The sequence below is a fragment of the Sinocyclocheilus anshuiensis genome, unplaced genomic scaffold, assembly GCF_001515605.1.
Source record: "Sinocyclocheilus anshuiensis isolate Anshui unplaced genomic scaffold, SAMN03320099.WGS_v1.1 scaffold676, whole genome shotgun sequence".
Lineage (NCBI taxonomy): Eukaryota > Metazoa > Chordata > Actinopteri > Cypriniformes > Cyprinidae > Sinocyclocheilus > Sinocyclocheilus anshuiensis.
Window position 1 is genome coordinate 244983 of NW_015558579.1, and position 23171 is coordinate 268153.

A 23171-nucleotide genomic window follows, 5' to 3' on the forward strand; every position below is an offset into this window, starting at 1 on the left:
TATATATATATATATATATATATATATATATATATATATATATATATATATATATATATATATATATATAAACATTTACTGTAATTCCCCTTTTAAACAGTTTAACCATTTAAATTACATATTATATACCACCTAAGCTAAAAACGATCAAATATTTCCCTTATGCGTTTTCGGTTAACAAGCTTAGCTTAGCCTTTTAAATAACATCTATCACTGAAGCTAAAAATGGTTAAAACAAATATTTCTTTATGTAAAAAATAAATATTTCTTTGTGTTTTTTAAGTGAAATAGCTGCAGCTTAGCACAGTGGTAAATAATAGCTCTTTTGATTAGCTAGACAAGACATGATGATTTTTCAGGCATTGAAGATAGGGGAAAGGACAGAGTCATGGACGACAAATAAAGTCATTACATCATGTCTCATCCCATATTCCTAATACAGAAAAAAATTTCCATCCCTATTATAAAATGTCAGAAAATGTGCTGGAGAGATGACAATAGCTCTCCGCTTAGCATAGAACCTTGGGGAATGTTATTGAAACTTCAATCAGAAGGCTTTTGGTTTGTTTTCGCTGGTCTATTTCTGTCATTCCCTGGAGACACCTCTCATCCCCTCAGTCCCCTTCAGGTGCTTGTCACTTTCATTTTGGATCTCCCAGATTGAGATGTTTCAACTGCTGGAAACGTGTCCTGCCTCGACAAGAAACCTTGCGCATTTCCTTAACGTTACAGGCGGCTATACTGTACAGAGGCAGCCATTGTTTCTCATTCTGCATAAGCAGGTCAACAGTGGGCCATAAACAATAGCTCATTGGCTTCTTCTTTGTATCCCCCACACTTTCTGTATCACAGGAAGCATTGTTATTGGCAGTCGCGCACACACGCACAACTGTAAGTAATTGTGGTCAGGCAGATTTATGGAGATGATGTCCCTGTGCCGTTTCTCTATTGTTAGATCTCTAAGAGCTCTTTCACGAGTGACCCGACATCGACCAGCACTTGTGGTCGCTTTAGAGCCATTAAAAAGAACCACAGAATTACACTCCATTAATCTGGGACATTAAACCCTAATTAAACATAACCTCTTCATGCACTAAGATTCACACAGTTTGAAAACAGAGCAGTGCTTGGAAGACAATCTTTCTTAAGTTTTACCAACCAGGTAGTAAAAACAAAAACGAGTCAGTGCTCAAATTACAGCATTCGATTAGGTGACACAAACATGGACCGTGTTTCCTGAACTATGCAAATGAGCATGATACGCATCACCTCAAAGCAATACCTCACGTTTACCACATTTTCATCTGTTCTCACTCCTAATTAAAAAGTTTTATATATAATTAACAGTACTTCTGGAAAACATCATTCATGCGTACCCTCACGTGATTCGCAAAGTAGTTTTATTCTATGAGGGCCATATATGTGACACTGGACCACAAAACCAGTCATAAGGGTCCATTTTTTTAAATTGAGATTTATACACATCTGAAAGATGAATAAATAAGCTTTCTATTGACGTATGGTTTGTTATGATAGGAGATACAGCTATTTGAAAATCTGGAATCTGAGGGTGCAAAAAAATCCAAATACTGAGAAAATCGCCTTTAAATTTGTCCAAATTAAGTTCTTAGCAATGCATATTACTAATCAAAAATTAAGTTTTGATATATTTACGGTAGTAAATAAATTTACAAAATATCTTCATGGAACATGATCTTTACTTAATATCCTAATGCTTTTTGGCATAAAAGAAAAATCGATAATTTTGACCCATATAATGTTTTTTGGCTATTGCTAAAAATATACCCAAGCGACTTAAGACTGGTTTTGTGCTCCAGGGTCACATATTGACATCAAATGACCAGCTCTGTCAATTGAGAAAGCTGAGAAAAAAAGCACTAGAATCAAAAATATAACTTTTTTGCTCCACAGAGGAAAGCAAGTCAGGTTTGAAACAACATAAAATGAGCAAATGACAGAATTTTCATTTTTTTGGGTGAACTATCCCTTTAACAGTCTTCCTTGTTACAGATTTTCAACACAAATAGTTTAGTCAACAATCGTTTGCATGCTTTGTTTGAGCTGCCAGATCCATAATTTATTTTCTTTTTGGTCACACTTTATTTTAAGGTCCAATTCTCGCTATTTACAAACTATTAACAATGACTTTTGCCTCAATAAACTCCTAATTTGTTGCTTATTAATATTTAGTTTGGTAGGTTAACGTTTAGGTATTGGGTAGGATTAGGGATGTAGAATATGGTCATGCAGAATATGTGCTTTATAAGTACTAATAAAAAGCCTTGTTATATGTTATATAAACAGCCAATATTGGTCCCCGACTCCCTATAATAAAGTGTTACCCTTTTTAATAAACATCTAGACCACGCAAATACTCTTGTTTTGAGGGCACTTCTGATTACCAGTCTGAATAGCAGTATAAGTCTCAGCAGTAAGGACACAGAGACAGTGATGACAGATTTTGTCCCCCTGTGGCTCTAAACCATCTCTCTTTGCAGCCAGCCATCTGGCTTAGTTTCCACAGACACCTCCAGCCATTCAGCTGAGAGAGAAATTTATGAGGAAAGGGACATTTGGGAAGAAAGAGAAACAGGGAATGACTTCAGGGTCAATATTAGAGAGCCTGGCCACTGTGTGCTGTGTGGATATCTCAGTAAAATGTAAACCAGCCTAAGCCTTTATATTTGAGGGGAAATGTGTACTAACATGAAGGATGAGTACTAAGATCACATTGAACTAAAGTTCAAACATGGGTTTCTAAAAGTGACACCATTAAGAGCTGGGTAATCAAACAGGAAATGTCAACAAACATGCAAAATATAGGTACAGGAAATTTATACAAAAGACACACACACATACATGAGGGTTTAGACTGGTCCACAACTCCTGAATTCAAAAACCTTCATGTTAGTGTAAATATCCTTCTCTTTCACATCACTGCCAATTTCCAAAGTCAAAGATCAATGCTTCTCAACCAGGTGGATGGGGTAAATTCTGATAAAAACAAGAATTATTTATTAATTATTAATTATTTTTATTACAAGAAAAGTACCAGAGTAGGGCTGCACGATAAATCGAAATGGAATCGAGATCACGATTCGACAGAAGCTACGATTGTCATGCGTATCTTTCAGTGAAGCACGGTTAAAATGCGCATGACAATCGCATTCGATTAATCGTGCAGCCCTATACCAGAGGTATGTATATGATATCGCCTTTGAATATTTTCTTGGACAAAAGGGGGCACTGGAGTCAAAAAGGTTGAGGACTACTGATTTAGATGGTTGGCAAGTTGGAATACCAGCAGCTAGGAACCTGGCTGGGCTCGAAGACCATCTTGGGCCTGAAACTATCCTCCTAACATGGTTGGTTAGGCATTTACATGGTTAATTACAGTCATATAACCAAATGAAGAAACTACCATAGTAGTACAAATAAGGTCTAAAATTAACAGATTTAGTATGAATCTTCAACATTTCTATCAAAATACCACAGACCACATACTGAAGTCATGTTAAATGGTCATATTAAGTGAATACACCTGTATTTAAGTAACTTTACATCGATTTTTATACAGTACCTCTATTGCATTCATTTTCTTAATCTGTATTTTTAAAAAGCTTATCTATATTCCTTGAAATATGAACAGCATTAGTGTTTACTGTAAACCTCCCAGTAGCCTTGTAGCTAACACCAACAATCGTTTACAAAACAGAAGGATGACAAATAGAGTGACGGGGAGGCGTGACCGGAGTAGAGTTTTTATAAAGCGTCTCTGGTCAATGAAATGGAAAATTGACCGGCAAGTCATGTTTACAGTCAGTATCCTTGGCTACGCTCCGGTAGTTATGAATAATCACGTAGCATAGACACTGAAGCTAAAAAAAACACCTTAAAAGAAAACAATACATTGAATTCAGTGGGAAAAAGAGGTCATGCCAGTTTCTAATGGTCAAGCCAGTCAACTAGGTCAAGATATGGTTTGGAACAGGGCTAACCAGCTCAACCAGTTCCCCAAAATAGGCATGGTGGTCTACCAGTTCTAGGTACACCAAGATGAATCGACCTTGGTCCCAACAACTGATTAACCGCTTTAAACCAGCTTGAACCAGCAGAAGCTGGTTATAGTTGAATTTTCCATTTTCATTCTGACAAATCTAACACCAGCTAATGTTTGAATAGGAGACATAAAGATTTGACATGAACATTAGCATCAATATTTCGAATGGCGTTCAATTTCGTTAGCCTTTAGCGGTAGGCTAAAGAAGCTTGACAACCTTTTATACAGACTTTTATGGAAGAGTTTTAATGGTTGTTGCATTATCCTGTCATACCTGCTTCAGACTTGATACAACAGCCCAATTTTGGTTTGCAAGTTATTAAATAAGGCGTAGGCTGACTAAAGTCCATTCACCATTTATGTGATGGCCCTAAAACTGAAGGCCTAAAATAGCTAATTCTAATGGGTAAAACAGGGCCATTCCTACAAATGGCCCTCTAGATCCCTTAGAGCATCAAATGCGAGTACATTTTTGGCTCACTAGAGACATACGTCCAAGTTTAATCATACACTATTTCATTGTAAATTCATTGTGGGAAGTCATGGCCTAATGGTTAGAGAGTCGGACTCGTAACCCTAAGGTTGCGAGTTCAAGTCTCGTACCGGCAGGGATTGTAGGTGGGGGGAGTGAATGTACAGCGCTCTCTTCCACCTTCAATACCACGACTGAGGTGCCCTTGAGCAAGGCACCGAACCCCCAACTGCTCCCCGGGCGCCACATCAAAAAAATGGCTGCCCACTGCTCCGGGTGTGTGTGTGTGTGTTCACTGCTGTGTGTGTGCGCTTTGGATGGGTTAAATGCAGAGCACTAATTCGGAGTATGGGTCACCATACTTGGCCACGTCACGCCACTTTTTCACACTTTTCACTTTGTAGCAGTTAGTTAACAAGCCTTGAAACAGGTAAACTCAAAATATAGGCTACAGGGAATGTGTGTAAATAATCTATGTAAGTGAGTTCGTTGCATGGGCATCGGCTCAGAAAAAGTGTCACAACCAATAAAACATGCTGCATGATGATTCAGATATCAGATTTGACCAGTAGAGTCAAGCTTCGGTACAGGAGTCCTCAAAGTAAATGAATATTGCAGAAAGAGGCTCATTTCTATAATTCATGGGAATGTAATATATTACTGGTAGCATTAAAAACAGAGGTTAGGCACACATTTGAGCTCTTCGGTTAAAAAGGAAGACACACACAATCACTTCAAACACTCAAATGGTAATCAATATCATTACAATAAGCGATACTAAACCTAGAGCAATTAAGCTATCTGTGGCACTGCCAGTCAGGTTTAACGATGACAAAGAGCCTTGGCAGAGATTCCTGGCAAAGACGAAAGAAATGCAAAACACAAATTCTTCCTCTGTTTTCCCTAGAGCTCTGAACTTCATTGCACAGAATCACAACAAAATACATGGAATAGGAAGAATGCTCTATTCAGACAATTTTAGGTTGCTGGAAAACATTTTTTTTAAATACGGGTGGAACTTTTTACATTCAAAATAAGAAATACAAATAAAAAGCAGCAACAAATCAATTCAATTCAAATCTGAATTGAACATTTTGTGTTATGGGTTGAGATACTAACAATCAGCGATAAAATAGCGGTAAAACAAGCACATTTCTTAGCTATTATAGCAAGTATGTTTAAAAAACACATCATTAAATATTATTTATATATAGATATAATAAAGTTGCACACACATTATTATTATTTATGTTTATTGTGTAATTACACACACATATATGTTTGTGTGTGTGCGCGTGTGTGTATATATACATACATACATATATACATATATATACATACATACATATATACATATATATATACACACACATACATATAATATAATATATATTTAGTCATTTACCATAAAATAAGAAACAGACAAATAAGAAAAGAAAATTAGAACATTATGAGCAAATCATCATGGAATTACCATAGTATGTCCAAAAAACATTGCAATACCATGGCACTTTTTGATAGTTTTTTTTGTGCAGGGTTTTTAAATTAATACACTAGCTGCTTTTCAACAGAATTAACAAACACAACCTGCAGAGAGAAAAAAACTTACCAAACTAAACATTCAAAAGTGCAGCATGGCCAAATAAATTCAATTAGTCTTGGTCTTTTTTTCTTTTGAGGCCTTTCACAATATACACACAAAATAGAAAGAAAGTCCCTAGGACATGAAGCCCAGCACATCCACACTTTAAAACAAATGTCTTTTATTTGCTGAACTACTCTTTTTAACTGATTTAAATGCTACACCCTACAGCAAAAAAAAGTCTCAAATGTGCTTATGTTTTATGATAGAGCAGCTGCTCCATTAACAAAGCAGGGGGTAAACAAGACTTGTTCCATTTGACTACATGTCACTGCTCCTCTTGGGCCTCACAATTTGGTATCCAAGCAACCGACTGCTCAACAGAGCGCAACTTCGCCAAAGGGAGGCAGATCGGCTTTGAGGAGGGACATTAAACTCCTCTGACAGCTCCTGTGGCACTGTGAAATGCTGTTCTTTTGAGACTGCCAGTAACAGGTCTGACACATTTCTACACTGGCATGATTTTACACAGATCTCAATCTCCCATCACCCTCACAGGACCTTCAGGGCCCAGTTATGGAGCAAGTAACCAGTCCTGTGGCTGGTTGCATAAACTCCTTACACAAGTCTTAAAAGTTATTAATCTATTTTTTTCTGCAAGACTGGTTATACCTTTTTTTAAATTATATAAAAACATAGACTGGTCTAATTTGAATCCAAAAAGTCTAAACATAGTGAGGCCCTGGATTCCCAAACATTATGTCTGTAATGATGCCCACTATGGGCACTTTATCGCTTTCTCATACAGACTTACATAAAGGTTCCAGCACAGTTGCGTCATGTTTTAGTAGACATCATAAATAGGTGACATTATAAGTGCATTACCGGCACCTATCTCTCAAGTGGACCATTGACACTCTACAATCTCAATTAGGAGTGTCAATGGTCCACTTGAGAGACAGGTGGCGGTAATGCACTTATAAGTCTGCGATCCGCAGTAAAGCAAGAAGAAGAAGAAGACGCCTCACGCGCCTGCTGTTGAGAACGCGCTCAGGACAGTTCAAACAGTTCGGACATTGCGTGAATCAGAGGTAAAAAACGATATAAACACTGTTCAGTTTCTTGCACAGACCGATCGTTTTGTGTCTTTACACATCAATGTATCGTCACGAGCCGCAGGGTTTAATTTGGTTTTGTTTGTGTATGTTTTTTTTAGTTTTATTGTATGTTTTAGCCGTGATAACCATTCACCTCCATTATAAGACTGACAGACTGCAACGGTTTGTGTTAAAAATCTTCAAATTTGTGTTCTACTGAAGAAACAGTCACCTACATCTTGGATGCCCTGGGGGTAAGCAGATAAACATCAAATTTTCATTTTTGGGTGAACTAACCCTTTAACATATCTATATTTTATTATCAATTTCATATTGTTAATGTGCAATCAAAAAACATTGGAGTGCTGCAGAATTAATGGTCTCGAAAAATGTTAAAACTTCTTTTAATACAATGCTCATGACGTGAGGCACAGAAAAAACAGCAATAAATTACCTCCATCTGCCAAGTAAACAGTTCAAATGAACAGCTGGAATGTGAGAATCATCACATCAACAGCCTTCAATATATCATTGTTTTTTATTATTCGTGAAACAATGAATACGGAAAATTTAATATTGTTAATGCAGATGATTCATATTGAAACAAGCTCACAAAGCATAAAAAGAACAATGCTAACAAACAATGTCGCAAACTTCTATAGTTATTATTAGCCAATAACACAATGCCAATATACTGTGCGCCACTAATTAAAGAACTTTGAGAAAAATTGGAAGTCAAAGGTAAGAATTATGCAGAAATCTGCTTCAAGGAACAAGCCTACAGACCACTGCAAAAATGATGCTAAGCAGTAAACTTGTCCAATTTTATGACATTCTCTAAATATGCTTTCTTGTCCTTGGAAGATACCGTAAGTCACCATGCAATTATTTGGGTTGCGCTAGCCTAGCATGTTTGCTATGAAACTAAACAGGAAAGCCCACTCCCTTTTTCTTTCTAGCTAAGTCTAAAGGATTGTTTTGACAGATTTTACAGCTACATTGAACACTGTTTGGAAACATTTATTCAAGTTCAGAAGAACATATTCACATTTCAGTTTCTGAAGGCATGTCTTCATGTCAATCTCCCAAATTTAATATTTCAATTCTTTTCACAACTTCCCACAATCTTTGAAGTAAATGCTGATCAACTACCAATTACATCATCCAAAATAATGGTACTTTGTTCATTGGATCACTTGGTAAGGGCACAAAATAAAGAAGACAGAAGCAGGTTGCCTTCTAAAATTCATCTAGAGAGAGAGACTGAGAAGAGAAAGCAGCAGAGGCGGGAACGGCCTGTCTGCTCTAGTTGAACATCAAGCGTGGCTTTTCCAGCCAGACTTCGCCTGAACATCCGTTGAGAAGAGAGAGAGAGACTCTAAACAATACCCCGGATAAAATACTGAATCATTAACCAATGGACACTTTGATTTCTTATAAGGCCATGAGAGCTGAGGAGCAGTCAGATTCAAAAAGCCGAACTAGCGCTGGGCGATATGGCCAAAAAATGATCACGATATATATATTTTTTTTTTTCATATCAGTCGATATCGATAATTATCACGATAAATGTAAAATTTTTATTTCTGTCAAGTTTAAAGGCAGATTTTTGCTCCAATGTGAAAGTTGTAAAAACCAGGGCCCGTATTCATGAAAAGACTTAGTGCTAAGAGTTGCTCCTAGTAACAAAATTCTAAGAAAATTCTTAGAAATGTGGGTGTTTCCTCTTAAAATTAAAGAAAAGATCCTAGTAAAGAAAAAAGTAATTCAGAAGCATCTTAACTAGAGGTCGACCGATAGTGGATTTTGCCGATACCGATAGCTAGGTTGGACCACACTGGCCGATACCGATTAATTAACCGATAGTTTTAAAATTGATACTGAACAAAAACTAAAATAGTGCTTTATTAACAAAAACAGTACTGAACCATACTAGTAGTAGTAGTAAAAAAAAATAATAATAATAGTAAATGTTGAAATTAACACACTCTAACAAGGAACAATACTTACACAGCTTTCATTAATCTTAATGCTACAAATGGACTCTTATTTTAAAGTGTTACCATTTCATTTCAACTGTCATGCTTAAAGATGCACATCTTTAAATATATACACAAAGGCTATAGCATTAAAATTATATACATAATTTTACACACTTTAACTTCTTCTATTCTTGAACACTTGATGATTATCTAATCAAAATAAATGCGCAGCGCTGAGTTTAGGAGAACTCACCAGTATCACACACACTCCGAACGCGTCGCGTTCAACTCGAGCAGCGGTCTAAAACAGTTTATTTAGTCACCAAACGGACACAAGTTTACTTCAAGAATGAACAATTTGGCATGGATGAGTTTGAAGTTCGGTGTTTAAAAAACGGAGCAAACGGAAAGAGAAAGCGCGACCTATATTATAGCTCTATAAATGAAGCACACAGACTTTATTAGAGCCACAGAAAGACAAACGTTTTGCTGAAAATGCACAATACACAATTCATTATGTACATTAACAACGATTCGGGACCAATATAATGTAATTTAAAGGATTTTCTGTTGGCTGCATTTAAATCAGCGTCTGAAGTTTCCCGCTCTGTTCAGCGTGCAGTATCACGTGTCTAAACAAATAGCACGTGCGGTCAGTGATTTCAACCACTAGAGGCCGCTCTGGCACTGTGTAATGACAGCAGACCCTTCTCAGCCGCTCCAGCAATGGACGCAACCCGGAAAACTATCGGCATGGATTTTTGTCGATAACCGATAGTTCCAGCAATCAACTATCGGTGCCGATTAATCGGCAAAACCGATACATCGGTCGACCTCTAATCTTAACCCTTAAAAGAGCTCTTAAGGTCCAAAATTGTTAGGAGTACTGACGAGGACTTAACGTGGATTAGAGACATGCTAACATCTCCGACACAGTTTAAAAATGCCATAGCGCCAGAAATGAAAGCAATCACTACATTAACTATGGCCACGTTCACACTGTCAGTTTTAGGTATTTACAACCGCATTTCCTTACAGTCTCGAAACGTCCCGTTCAAACAGCAGCTTACTGTACAGTAGTGTCTCGAATACTGTCTGTATCAACGTGCAATTAGTCAAGCCTGTATATGCAATCGTGTCCTTTTCTGCATTTCGCGCATGGCACTGAATTTGAGTCACGCACAGAACACAAAACTGACGGAAACTGCTCCAATGGAGAACAGTGACTGGATCTAAAACCTTCAGATGATGCACAGCTTATTTCTCAGTCGCTGTAACTTACCCAGAGTGAAACCGCACGAGCGGCTCTCTTGCACTGTACTACAAGTTGTCCAGTTCATACAGCGCGTTTTCTGAGAATGCAGTTGTGAGTCCTGAAAATAGACGGGTGTAAGTTCGGTTATAGAATGCAGTTGTCACTCCCGTAAATAACTGTATTGTGTGAACGTAACCGTGTTAAGGACTCAAATACAGGACTGACAACCGTATTCTGCTGCTGTGTGAAAGTGGCTGTACATTAACATATTTGGCAATTGGAAAAATGCAACTTTGCAGCAGTGATGATTTTGGTCTCTCATAATTACATAGACCGCGAACATTCGCACACCGAAAATACGAATGTTTTTTTTCCAACCAGTCAGACGAATCTTTTCAGTTTCGCAATGCGAAAACACGGGCCGTCCAATAAGATTTGAGCCAGGATCACATGACCGGAGCAGCTGCTGTTGCACAAAAGGGTGAGTATGGTGGCGCTGTTTCGAAAACCAGTGTAAACAAACACAGAAGAAGAGTATCCCGGATAAGAGAGTGGATGCTGAGTTCTTGTTATCGTTGGTATTTGAGAACAGATTTATTCTCACCTGTTCATTACACAGAATAACTTTTCAAATAATTCTCCACTGAATTATGTGACCTGTACACTGTAAACCCGAACAGTACTACTAACTTATAAAGATTAAGAACACTGCAATTAAAGTCTGTTAAATCGTTGATGCAACTTATAACAATTGCATTTTCTGAACGAGGAATTTAGTTTTATTTTTGTGTGGCTCAACAGTTTTGAGTAAACTCTTCTATATAAATTATTATTTTTAAGTTTACTGAGTGACGTAAAGTGACGTCACCGCGTTGCTCTAACCGACGTTCAGAAGAATCCATTCAACATGGCGGAGACTCGCAAGAAGCGATCGGAGCAAACTTAATGGAACAACTTGTAAGTAAATCAAAACAACTGTGAAAATTTCTTATTTGCTTTTTCAGTGTTGTAAGGATATCATGATAAAGGAATGTTTTCATTTTTGGGAAACGCTGGTTTTACACAGCACTGTAAAGCGCGGCATTTCCCTAGTGCTTTTGAATGCGCATTTTGAATGCTATTTTAGCGTCACTGCTAATAGTATAATGTTAACCTCAAAGAAGGGCACTAATGTTAACGTTAGCCGGCATTTTTTCAGTAAACGCAGTCCTAACGTACGTTTTGAATGTCGCTGCTGTTAACTGCAATGTTTAGGGCTGCGTTTCTCAAAAGCATCATGAGCTAAGTCGATTGTTGAGACCATTTGGTTCTGTTTCTACGATCATTTTAGCCATACAATGCTTTTTTTGGGAAATGCCCTGGTTAATGTGATTTTTATTTGGTCTGTTTTTAAACAACTAGCTGCTAAGAATATTAATCCAAAATTAGGTTAAAGCTAATACACAGACATGAATTTTGCAATATATTAATTTTACAAAAGCAATCTACAAACTTGTAGTAAACCTTTACAAACTTTCTTTAATTGCAGGCTGAGCTGGATGCTGAATACAAAAGAGTGAGCCTCAACACTTAAGGTAACTTCTATTCAGTTGAAGAGCAAGTTGTGGTCAAGTTATGTTTACCACAGGCTTTATTTTAATTGAAAAACCCCATAGCAAAATCTAGAATGAACCCATGGCGAATTACTCTTCCGGGTTCTGATGTTATAGTTCCCCCACTCTATTGGCAGTAAATATAAATGTCTACTTTTAGTCTCTGAAGTTAAAGTTTTACCCTCTGTGCTTATTCCAGGAGGAATTGGGCGAGCCAGACATCACTGACACAAACATCTCTCATGCTGATTTTGTTATCGTGGACAACGAAACCACTACAAGTCCTGCAAGCACTGCAGTTGTGATGAGATGATCTTCCAGTGTTTGACATTCAGAAATGCAAAGTTCATGCGGTTTAAAAAAGGCTGAATAAAAAAATCCTCAATTGTATAGCCACAGTTGTGCGTGTGTTTTTTTTATGCATAAGTGTATTTTTTTTTAGTTAGTATTTGTATTTAATAAAGCACTACTGCATTAAAATAATTGGTAAATGAAAAACATTACATATGATAAACAATAATTTTAAGTACACTGCACTTAAACATTAAGCAAAAAACAAATTTAAGCTTTTTAGTTTTACTTAATTGTTATTTATGATTAATGTTAACTTAAAAAATTTGAGTTGCTTAATTAAATTTTTTGAGGTAGTCGGTGTCCACTAAAATTGAGTATTCTGAACTTATCGGGTTTTACAGTGTAGAGCACCGTCCGTTTTCTTCCACGTGCGCGAGAATTATAGCGCATTCACTCTCTAGTCTAAATCTTCCGTATTAAAAAAATCGATAGAAATATTTTTCTACACATGAAATATGAAAGCAAATAGACATGATTATGACGATATATTTTCTGTATGTGATTTGTATGCAGCTCATGGTATTTTTTTATAGCAATAAAGGATGTTTATGACAAATAGTAGTGTAGCGTTATTAAACAGAGTGCATGTGTCTGCTTATTATAGAATCAAAATCAACTATAGATCACAATCGGAAGTTATTAAGCACTCGATGGTTTAAAGTGGGTAAGCAAATACATTAATAATTACATACATTTTCAAGTGTAGCTTGATGCTAAATGTACTTCTAATTATATTTTAAGATGTAGCCTATTCTTGTAAGGATTATAGATAGTTTGTGTTTCTGGTGTAGAACCAAACTTTGTTTATCTTAATTTAGATGTTAAATCCATATACGAGATGCATATCTGAGGAAAAATGCATTGTTGGTCGGCGCCACCTAGTGTGCAGGCGTGAACTAACAGAAGGCGAACAATCGTTTCGCACTCGGTGTGAAAGCACCTTTTGTCGGCGATTCGCCTCGCTTTTTCGCATCGCGCTCAGTGTGGAAAGGCCTTTAGGAATGTACTTACACAAACTACATACTTACAGAACATACTTCCTCAACTGCTGAAATGCAAGTCCATCATCACATGCTTTGCATAGAAGGAAACCACAAAGAGAGAGCACATGAGCTAGTTTTGACTTCCCATGGCATCTTCTGACTGTTTTGTTAAGGAACTTTTACTACAAACTCTAACAAACAAACACATTTCAAATCTCCAAAAAGCAGCACAATGAAAGTCTAGAAAATAGAAGTAGAAATAAAAGAAAAACATGGAATAGCTTAAGGGAAGCACAAGGAAGGGTCATGTGACACTGAAGACTGGAGTAATGGTTGTTGAAAATGTGATTTTGAAATGCACGTGCTGTACAGTCCTTTGTCCTCCTGTATATAAACCTGCAGCTGCAGAATGGATTACAAAGCAACATCTCCTGCTTTCAAACACTTCACCACAAGCAAAAGACTCCTGTCACCGGCAGCAGGCTTCGGCTACATCCCTTTATGTTCATCCAACGATTACAGCTTCCTTGGTCAGCTATAAATAAATCACCATTCAAGCCTGGCCTGCATGACAAATGAGTGCCATTCACCCCACCTCAAACAGAATACATAACTAGCCAAACAGCTAGCCAATACAAAACCAATGCAAAAATCTCACCCTCACTTGTGGAGGCAACTCTCTAGAAAAAAGTGATCCATTAAAAGGATTAAAATTTAATGAAATTTATGTCATCCAAGATGTTCATGTCTTTCTTTCTTCAGTCGAAAAGAAATTAAGGTTTTTGAGGAGAATTCCAGGATTTTTCTCCTTATAGTGGACTTCAATGGGGATCAACGGGTCCAAATTGAAGGTTTCAATGCAGCTTCAAAAGGGCTCCAACACAATCCCAGCTGAGAAATAAGGGTCTTATCTAACAAAACGATCGATCATTTTCTAAAAAAAAAAATGCATTTTTGTAAAAAAAAGTCCTTGCACGTTCGCTTTGTAAACATTGGGTCGGTACTATCCGCCTACGTCACGCGTGACCTTTCCAACGTGACTACGTAATAAGTGAAGTCGCGGATGCATATTGCACAGCTAGTGCAAGACAAGCATTTGTTGTTAAAAAGTATATACATTTTTATTTATTTTTTTTTTTAGAAAATTACAGCTCGTTTGGCTAGATAAGACCCTTATTCCTAGGCTGGGATTGTGTACAGCCCTTTGAAGGATACCTGTCAACCCTCCCGTTTTTCCCGGGATTCTCCCGTATTTAACCATTCTATCCCGCTATCATCTCATTTAAACATTTTCCCGTATTTCTCCCATATTTTTAATCGTTCTATAAAAAAATCCCTCTGGGCATATTTTATATGTTTGCTACATTCGCCTCCGGTAAAACTTCCGTAATTTGTATGGCCCAAACCTCATTATATGAATAATCACGTCAACAAATTCCAAGGTTGCCCAGTTGCCAGATCTTGTATAAAACACATCCTTCTCACACAATCGACACACACACATTTCAACCCATTTGTCCCCTCAACTTGGCAACCTACAACAGTGATGACTACCGCGGGAAGGAAAGTATCACTGGTAGAAATGGGACGGGAGGAGAAGAGTCAGGTGGTGCTCCGGTGAAAAAAACAATATGCAAATTGAGATATAGCTTGCATTTCAAAAGGCTATGGTTTAGTTGATTAAATATGAGCGCTGCAAGTTGCAAAATCAGGTGCTGCGCTGCTTTGTTTACTGCGGTTACTGGGGAAATGGCTATATTCCTGGCGAAAAGCTAAAGAATGACGAGAGAATGAATTTGCATTTTTCAATAAGCCCTTCAGCTTTTCTTGTTTCTTGTGGTTACGCCACATGTGTTGATAACAACCAAATTCCCTCATGTTGTATGTCATGAGGGACATACAACATGAACATCTCCCGTATTTTGGGACCCAAATGTTGACAGGTATGCTTTGAAGCTGCATTGTAACTGCAATTTGGACCTTCAACCCCCCCCTTTAACAAGTGCCAGTGACATTTCCTGTCAATTTGAACACCTCATTTTGGAAACCAATCAAAAAGCAAAGCTTACTAAAATGAGTAAAGGATGTAAACATCAATTGCCATCTTACTGTTGTGTTTCTGAAGAAAGAAGGAAGATGAAGCGAGAAGAACAAGACCACATTTGTTCAGTTCTTCTATGCAAGTAGAAGTAAAGGAGTGTGTCCTAACTAGTAAAGCTACTAGTCTCATATAATATTAGACATATGTCACCAATAAATCCTAAACTATTGACTACTGACTTTGGGATGATGGAACCGGAAGTTCAAAAATGCTTACTCATTTCCGGGTTTTAGGACTCATTGCTTTGGCCTTCTGCACTCTATTATCTCAGTTTTTTTTTTCTGTCTTACTCAGCTTGGATCTCAGCTCCACCAATTAAAATTACCATTAATGCCTCCATTTACCAGTTTTCTTCAATACTGTCTGCAACTCTACGATCCACCTGGGACAAAGAGCATCTGCTGGAGAAGACTAAGGCATGCTGATTCAGACACAATTCTCCATGCGTGTACTTTCAGCAGTTGGACATGAACCAAGCTTTACTACCTTTTAATGAGCCTGCAAAAGGAAAAGGGCTAAACATAATGTGTTACTGCGAAATCAGACCATGCATTCAGAAAGGGGCACACTGACAATCCCACCTTACAAGCTGTAATGACTTACAATCAGTTTCTAAAAGTTCTGGTTGCTAGGATACATCGCTGCCATAGAGGCTGGAAATGAGACTGACAGCAAGTCATGGAGAAAGAAAAGCGATTGCAATTAGATCAGTTTCCTTTTCATATCAGCCATGAGTCATGACACGCACCAGTCCAAAATAACATCACACCTGAGCATTGTTAGCAACAGATGCCATCTGGAAGAAGCCAAGAGATGCTGTCTGGTCTTAAAGAGGCAGAAAATTGCTTCAAGATGATCTGTTAGCATTGCTTTTGACTGGGGGTTTAGACCAGGGTAGGGTTGCACCAGCTGTTCATAAATTCATCCTTAAATTGGAACACAAAGTCCACTCTAGAGGCTTAGTAACTACTAGCTAGTTTGTAACTAAATATGTAATCAATTTGGCAGCAAAGTGTTCTTAAAGGGATAGTTCACCCAAAAATGACAATTCTCACCCTTTCATATTCGCATTTACTAACCCTAAAATTGTTCTCAACATGTATGTTTTTTCTACTGCTCAAAACAAAAGAAGATATTAGGAATGTTGGTAACCAAACAGTTGACGGTAGCCATTGACTCCCATAGTGTTTTTTTTTTTCAATACTATGAAAGTCAATGGCTACCGCCAGCTAATGGGTTACCAACATTTTTGGATGAACTATCCCTTTAAGGCAGATGCACAATCACATAATATTACCTTTAAGGATCCAATAGCAGCCTTCAAATTTGTGAGTAATAGAAAGTTGTGGAAATGCTGTGAATTTCAATTTATTCTCTTAAGGTTGAATCTAACTTATTTTGCCTCATGTAACTTATGGTAAAAATAAATCTTTGCTGAAATATACTTAATCATGAAATAACATACTTTCATATGTAAATAACATATCATCATATGTTTAAAGAATTAAAGTTTGTCAGGTAAAAAATTAGCTTTCTGATGCAATTCAATCCATATGATGTTTTATTTTAACCATTACTCCTGGTCGGGCGTTTCCCCAAACATTTATACACAAAGTTATGTTTCAACTAAGTTTAAAGGGATAGCCTAGTTGACCCAAAAAATGGAAAATTCTAAAATTCCTCAATTTGTCCCAAACCTGAATGATTTCCTTTCTTCTGTTAAGCACAAAAAACTATATTTTGAAGAATGTGGGTAACCAAACAGTTGACAGTAGCCACTGACTTCCATAATATGGAAAAAATATACTATGGAAGTCATTGGCTAGTAGCGTGTATGTTATAACTTAGTGCCAATTTACATCACAACTGGGATGATGCAGCAACCAACACATCTGTCTCAGTTTCTTCAATACTTTGATAGTTTTGTGTCTAAACACACATCAATTATCAAACATCAGCCACTGTGTCGCCAAAAGATTCTGTCTATATTAAACTACAGTTTTGAGATTCTTTGGATAAACTCTGTACTGCTCCAGAGAAATGTTATCATTACCAGGGCTTGCGAAATTTAAAAATCCCTGGTAGCCCTTCAGGCAGGCACTCTTCAAATTTTGGTAGCCCGAAATAAATGTAACTAGCCCAAATTAAAAAAATAACATTTTTTATATAAGAATTTGGATAGGAGTCGAAATGACAATCAAAAACATTTTCAAAACACAAATATCAACAAATATCAAGGAAGGAATTTTATCTCACTATATATTCACAGGGTATCTCCAGAATTTTTAGGCTTTTTATGACCCTTTTTAAGACCTACACAAGTAAAATGAACGCTGTATGAGTGGGGTTGGGCAATGTCTATGGTAACATAAACCGTTAAATGACAGATTTACAGTTCAGATACAGATTTTCACAAAGAGCCTTATTAAATGCAACATTACATTTCAGCCTTTAAACCATTTATAAGAAAAGGGTTGAGTCAAACATACATTTTTATATTAATTTAAAACATAACTATTACGGTCTTAATTGTTTAGATTTTTAGAAGGCACGTTAGCTTCTTTCACATTTACATCTCTGGGTGTTTGCTGCGTAAAACATGGGTCGATATTCGCATTGATCTGAACATAAACAGCTGAAAGGATGATTGAAAATGCAAATGAATTCTCTGCCACTAGTTGGTGCTTTTGAAAAAGGCTGAAATATAGCCGTTTTCCTGGTAACAGCTGTACACAAAGTAGCACTGCGCTCATAAATGCTACTTTATCAAGCAAGATGAAATGAAGACGCCATTGAAACTTTTCTGAAGACATTCGGTTTCCCTTCAGAAATACATTCATAAAAAAAACACTTGCGCTGCATTTTGACTTTGAAACGTGCAGTGCTCATATAGGCTATTTTACGTTGGGCTAGCTATTTTGCGAGCCCTGATTACTAAACAAGTGCTTTAGAAAGCAAGCCAACAGGCCCTACAAGACAATAATACAATTAGGGTTATTTCCAGGTCCCAATAGTTACAGCTGATTGTCTCCCATTGATAGGGGAAGAACTCTTCAAGTACATCCTTAAATTTAGGCCTGTGCTCAGTGGCCGTAATGAGTAAGATGTAGTCATTACTCACACAACCAGAAACTTGAGAACTCTAAACATCATCAAATCATTCCTGTTCTTGTTGAGCAAGCAGAATCATTGTCTTTGGCCACTCTGGACGATGTCCCTGAAGACCACTGTGAAGTTATTAAGGACAGCCATTTCTGTAAGCAAGCACAGCTCGAGTGTTACTTTAACATACTCTCTAGAATATCACATACATGTGTCTCTGATTAGTCAAAAATTCTAAATATCTTATTCTGTATTGCACAGAAGAAAGAAATTCATACAGGTTTGGAATTCAATTAAATTCAATTCAAGTTTATTTGTATAGCGCTTTTCACGATACAAATCGTTGCAAAGCAACTTTACAGCAAATTAAGTTTCTACAATATTTAGTGGTAGCTTATCAGTGGTGACTGTCAGTTAATGTACATATGGCAGAACTGTACAGAAAAATCAATTAAAGACGTAATCAAACAGACGATGAACACTATTAACAGCAATTATTATATGATGCAATCAAACTTATAGATGGAATAACTGTACTGTAAACTGTACTGTAACTGTAAATCCTGAACTGGCATGCTATGGCAAAGTGCAAGAGCCATAATTATCTCCCTCTTATATAAGACGTCATATCTGGTTGATGAAATCAGCAGGACTGACAGTAAAATATATGGCTCTGTCTCTTAATGGATGATTTCGGTGACAGTCCTGGAAGACACATATAGGAGGGAGCCAGAAACAGCCAGATGCAAAACTTGGTACATGAAAGTTCTACATCCTCACCACATCAGAGAAATTCTATCACACACATGTAAATTCCTCACAGCTAATGAGATTAATTCATTTGTGAAATCTAGAGTTATTTAGAACCGGTTCTATTAAACGCGCACTGAATCTGCAAATTCACTCTTATTTTAGTATTATTGATGTACTATTATAGTATTTCAATGATTACTATTTTGAATTAGTTCTTCTTTCATTTTTGTCATTATTAGCTTTTTTATATTTCTATTTAAGGTTATTTTTAGATTTTAGAATTTTTAGATATACTTCAACCAATCCACTGTTAAAAAAAAAATCAAACTGCATTATGACCAATTCTGAACTGTAGCACATTAAAGAAAAAAAAGAAAGTACAACACTTTAGTACAATACTCCCATAAGCAGAACTCAAGCAGAGGCAACTGGTCCCAAGAGCGTGCCCATTTAGAGAGATAGAGGGTGGGCATATCCCTCCTCTGAGAAATCAGGGCTGCGCCTCACGCTCCTGCTGTGCTCACTAGGGTGAGCGACAAGAGACCTGTGTGCTTCCTTATTACAAACCGCTACAAAAACATATGCACCTGCCTTTCAACAGGTAGTGAGGGGAGAAACCAGTGAGACTTAAGACTCTAGAGTCTTTAACCAGGAGCTCAATGCTTTGAAGTAGCGCTGCTATTTCTTCCAGTCCAAATACACATCTTTCTATGTAAATTAGGATTATTTAGTCACCTTATTCACAAAACTCTTCACTGTTCGACTTGCTGAAAGTGTGCGTAGTAGTTATCGTTCTTAGTGTGAACGGGCCTTTAGCATTTTAACCGGTCTTTTGAATGGCTTTGATATGAGATATGAGGGTTGCTCTAATGACGTACTAACAAATGAATGGAACATAGTCTATTTGAAATCTTTGGCCACACACTATAAGTGACACCATCAACCTTTGAAGATCAAACAGAATATTCAGTAAAGGCACTACCTCTTGAGAAGAACCGTTAGGAACCGAACACGGCATTAGACATTGGTTTAAAGGCCGGCTGTGGCCTATCAAAACCTTAGAAGTGGTCTGTGACTGGCTTCTACCTCCGATAACCATCATAAAGTGTTTTAAAAGTCAAAGAGTGTAATTTCTGCAAACGGGAAAAAACCTAAACGTTTTCACAAAGGTTTCCCAAACACTCCCTCTGTCTGCCATTGGTTAGCCAAACGGATAGCAACGCCCTAAACTCACACCATTGGTTGATCCAATGTTGCTGTTGCCAGGCTGGTCGAGCTGCTCAAACAAACAGAGAGCAGAGTTTAAAAAAAGAGTCACTATGTTTACACTTTTCCAGATAGGTAACTCTCTATATTATGCTGGGATATGTATTGTAAAATATCCTTAAAGGAATAGTTCACCCAAAAATGAAATGTATTGGACCCCAATGTTATTTTATTAAAGTATCTTATTTTGTGTTCCCCAGAAGAAAGAAAGTAATGCAGGTTTTAAACAACATGAGTGTGAGTAAATGAGGACCGAGTTTTTATTTTTGGGTGAACTATCCATTTAATTATAGTGCCGTAAAATGTAAACCAGGAACCCAAGGGCTTTAGGACCTAGGAGCTGAAATTCTCGAAGCTGACTGGGAAGTGCCCTTACTGAAAAGGCTATTTTAACTGCAACGGTTTCAAATTATACACGGTCATGTTACAGCACAAAATTTTGAGCCCAGCCTAGCAACCCACATCTTGCATAATCAGAAACAGATCTATATGGCTTCACTCCTGTTTTGGCTGAAGCTCAGGACATAGTAATCCTGACAGCTCGTTTCATGATGTGCTCGGCCTGAGTTATTGATTCCTGTCACATTAACAGGAGTTCTAGAGTGGACTCGTATCGGGGTTTGTAGGGTTTGTAGGCTTGACACCTGCTAAAATCTCATTCAAAAAAGTTGGTGAAGAAGCATGCCAACAACAGAGCATAGGGCACTAAACCTGCGGACATAATTAAATGGACTTACAGATCAAAAACCAACTTGTTTGCTTGGATTTCCATCCTTGATTTATCTTGATGACTATAGGTTAATGTTTTAAGGAATGTTGCCATTAAAGTAATAGATCCCCCCCCAAAAAAAAAACAGTGGCTGAAAACGTACTCACCCTCAGGCAATCCAAGATGTAAATAAATTTGTTTCTTCATCAGAACATATTTGGAGAAATTTGGCTTTACATCACTTGCTCACTAATGGATTCTCTGCAGTGAATGGGTGCCATCAGAATGAGAGTCCAAACCGCTGATAAAAACATATCAATAATCCACAAGTAATCCACATGACTCCATCAATTAATGTCTTGTGAAGTGAAAAGATGAGTTTATAAAAAAAAAAAATCCATCACTAAGATTATATCCTTTTAATCCATCATTATATTGCTTTCTCCAGTGAAAAAGTCGTCTCATCTGAATTAGGAGAGAAATATGCACAGATCAAGCAACTTTTACAGGCCAAAACAGTTAAAAGAATACATCAGTGGATTTTGATGTAAAAGGGAACAAGGGGATAGACTTTTTCACTAAAGGAAGTTATGGATAATGGACTCATAACTTGGCCAGAACCAATGGTTTAAAGTTAAACCGTTGTTTCTTACAAATATGCAGCTTTTCGCTTCACAAGACATTAATTGGTGGACTGGAGTCATGGATTACTGTGATGATTTTATGGACTCTCATTCTGATGGCACCCATTCACTGCAGAGGATCCATTGGTGAGCAAGTGATGTACTGCTTAATCTCTTCAAATCTGTTTCCAAGCTACACTTGGTTGGCCTGAGAGTGAGTACATTTTCTTTTCTGGGTTAACTATTCCTAACGAGGATATGAAAAGAAAAACCTTTGGTCTTCCAATAAATTTGTAAAAATTTTAAAGTAAATCACATAAAAATACAATTGTTTTTACGCGAGATAAAACATGCTGAGAAGACGAACATCCAAGAAGACGACATCTAAAAAAAAAATAAACTGCTTAATCTCTTCAAATCTGTTTCCAAGCTACACTTGGTTGGCCTGAGAGTGAGTACATTTTCTTTTCTGGGTTAACTATTCCTAACACTCTCACTGCTGGATCCCACACCAATAAAATATATTTAACACATGTAAAAAATAAAGCAGTTGAACAGGTAGGCGTTTCAAAAGAAATGCAAGAATGTCTACACTCCAGAACGACTGCATTTCCTGACTCTTTCTTGCCCAGACTTTACGAGGCATTACGAGACGGGCAGCACCAGCTAAAGAGGTCAAAGAAGCTGAAAAGTACGATATGTGTGCAACGGCAAATGCTCTGGAGTCAGAATAGAGCCAGACTAATAATGTAGCCTAATATCTGAACACACAAGTGACTAGCGGAGTTGACATTGATAAAGGTCTTGCCGTCCATGTCTGGTGTATTTGATCTATGACTACTGACCCCATGTGTCAGTAAACATATTGAACGATAAGCTGCATCCATCAAGAAAATTTCTGCATTATCAGCAAATGTGAACGATAGTTCAGGTTTAACCGCCCTCATACATCACATTGATAAAAACTGGCTTTCAACTAGATGCACTGCAGAACATCTCACTGTACATAAGTGAACTTTTTATCACTTACTTTCATGCATGGTAGCCAGGATTTTAGCTGCTACATTTGATGAATATTTCATCACACATCCACACTAGTTTAATACAGCAGCACTGGGAACAGATGCCGTATAACTCTTGCTTTGTGGCGGGTTATGAAAGAAAGATATGACTTAACCTGAGGCATATGACTTATCCACAGGCATTATTAATAATATAT

The 23171-nt window shown here is 37.3% G+C and overlaps 1 protein-coding gene across 1 annotated transcript in view; it reads right to left on the reverse strand.

The window, feature by feature from the left end:
* The window catches only part of LOC107679816 (membrane-bound O-acyltransferase domain-containing protein 2), a 60178-nt gene that overhangs the window by 35900 nt on the left and 1107 nt on the right, over positions 1-23171 (reverse strand).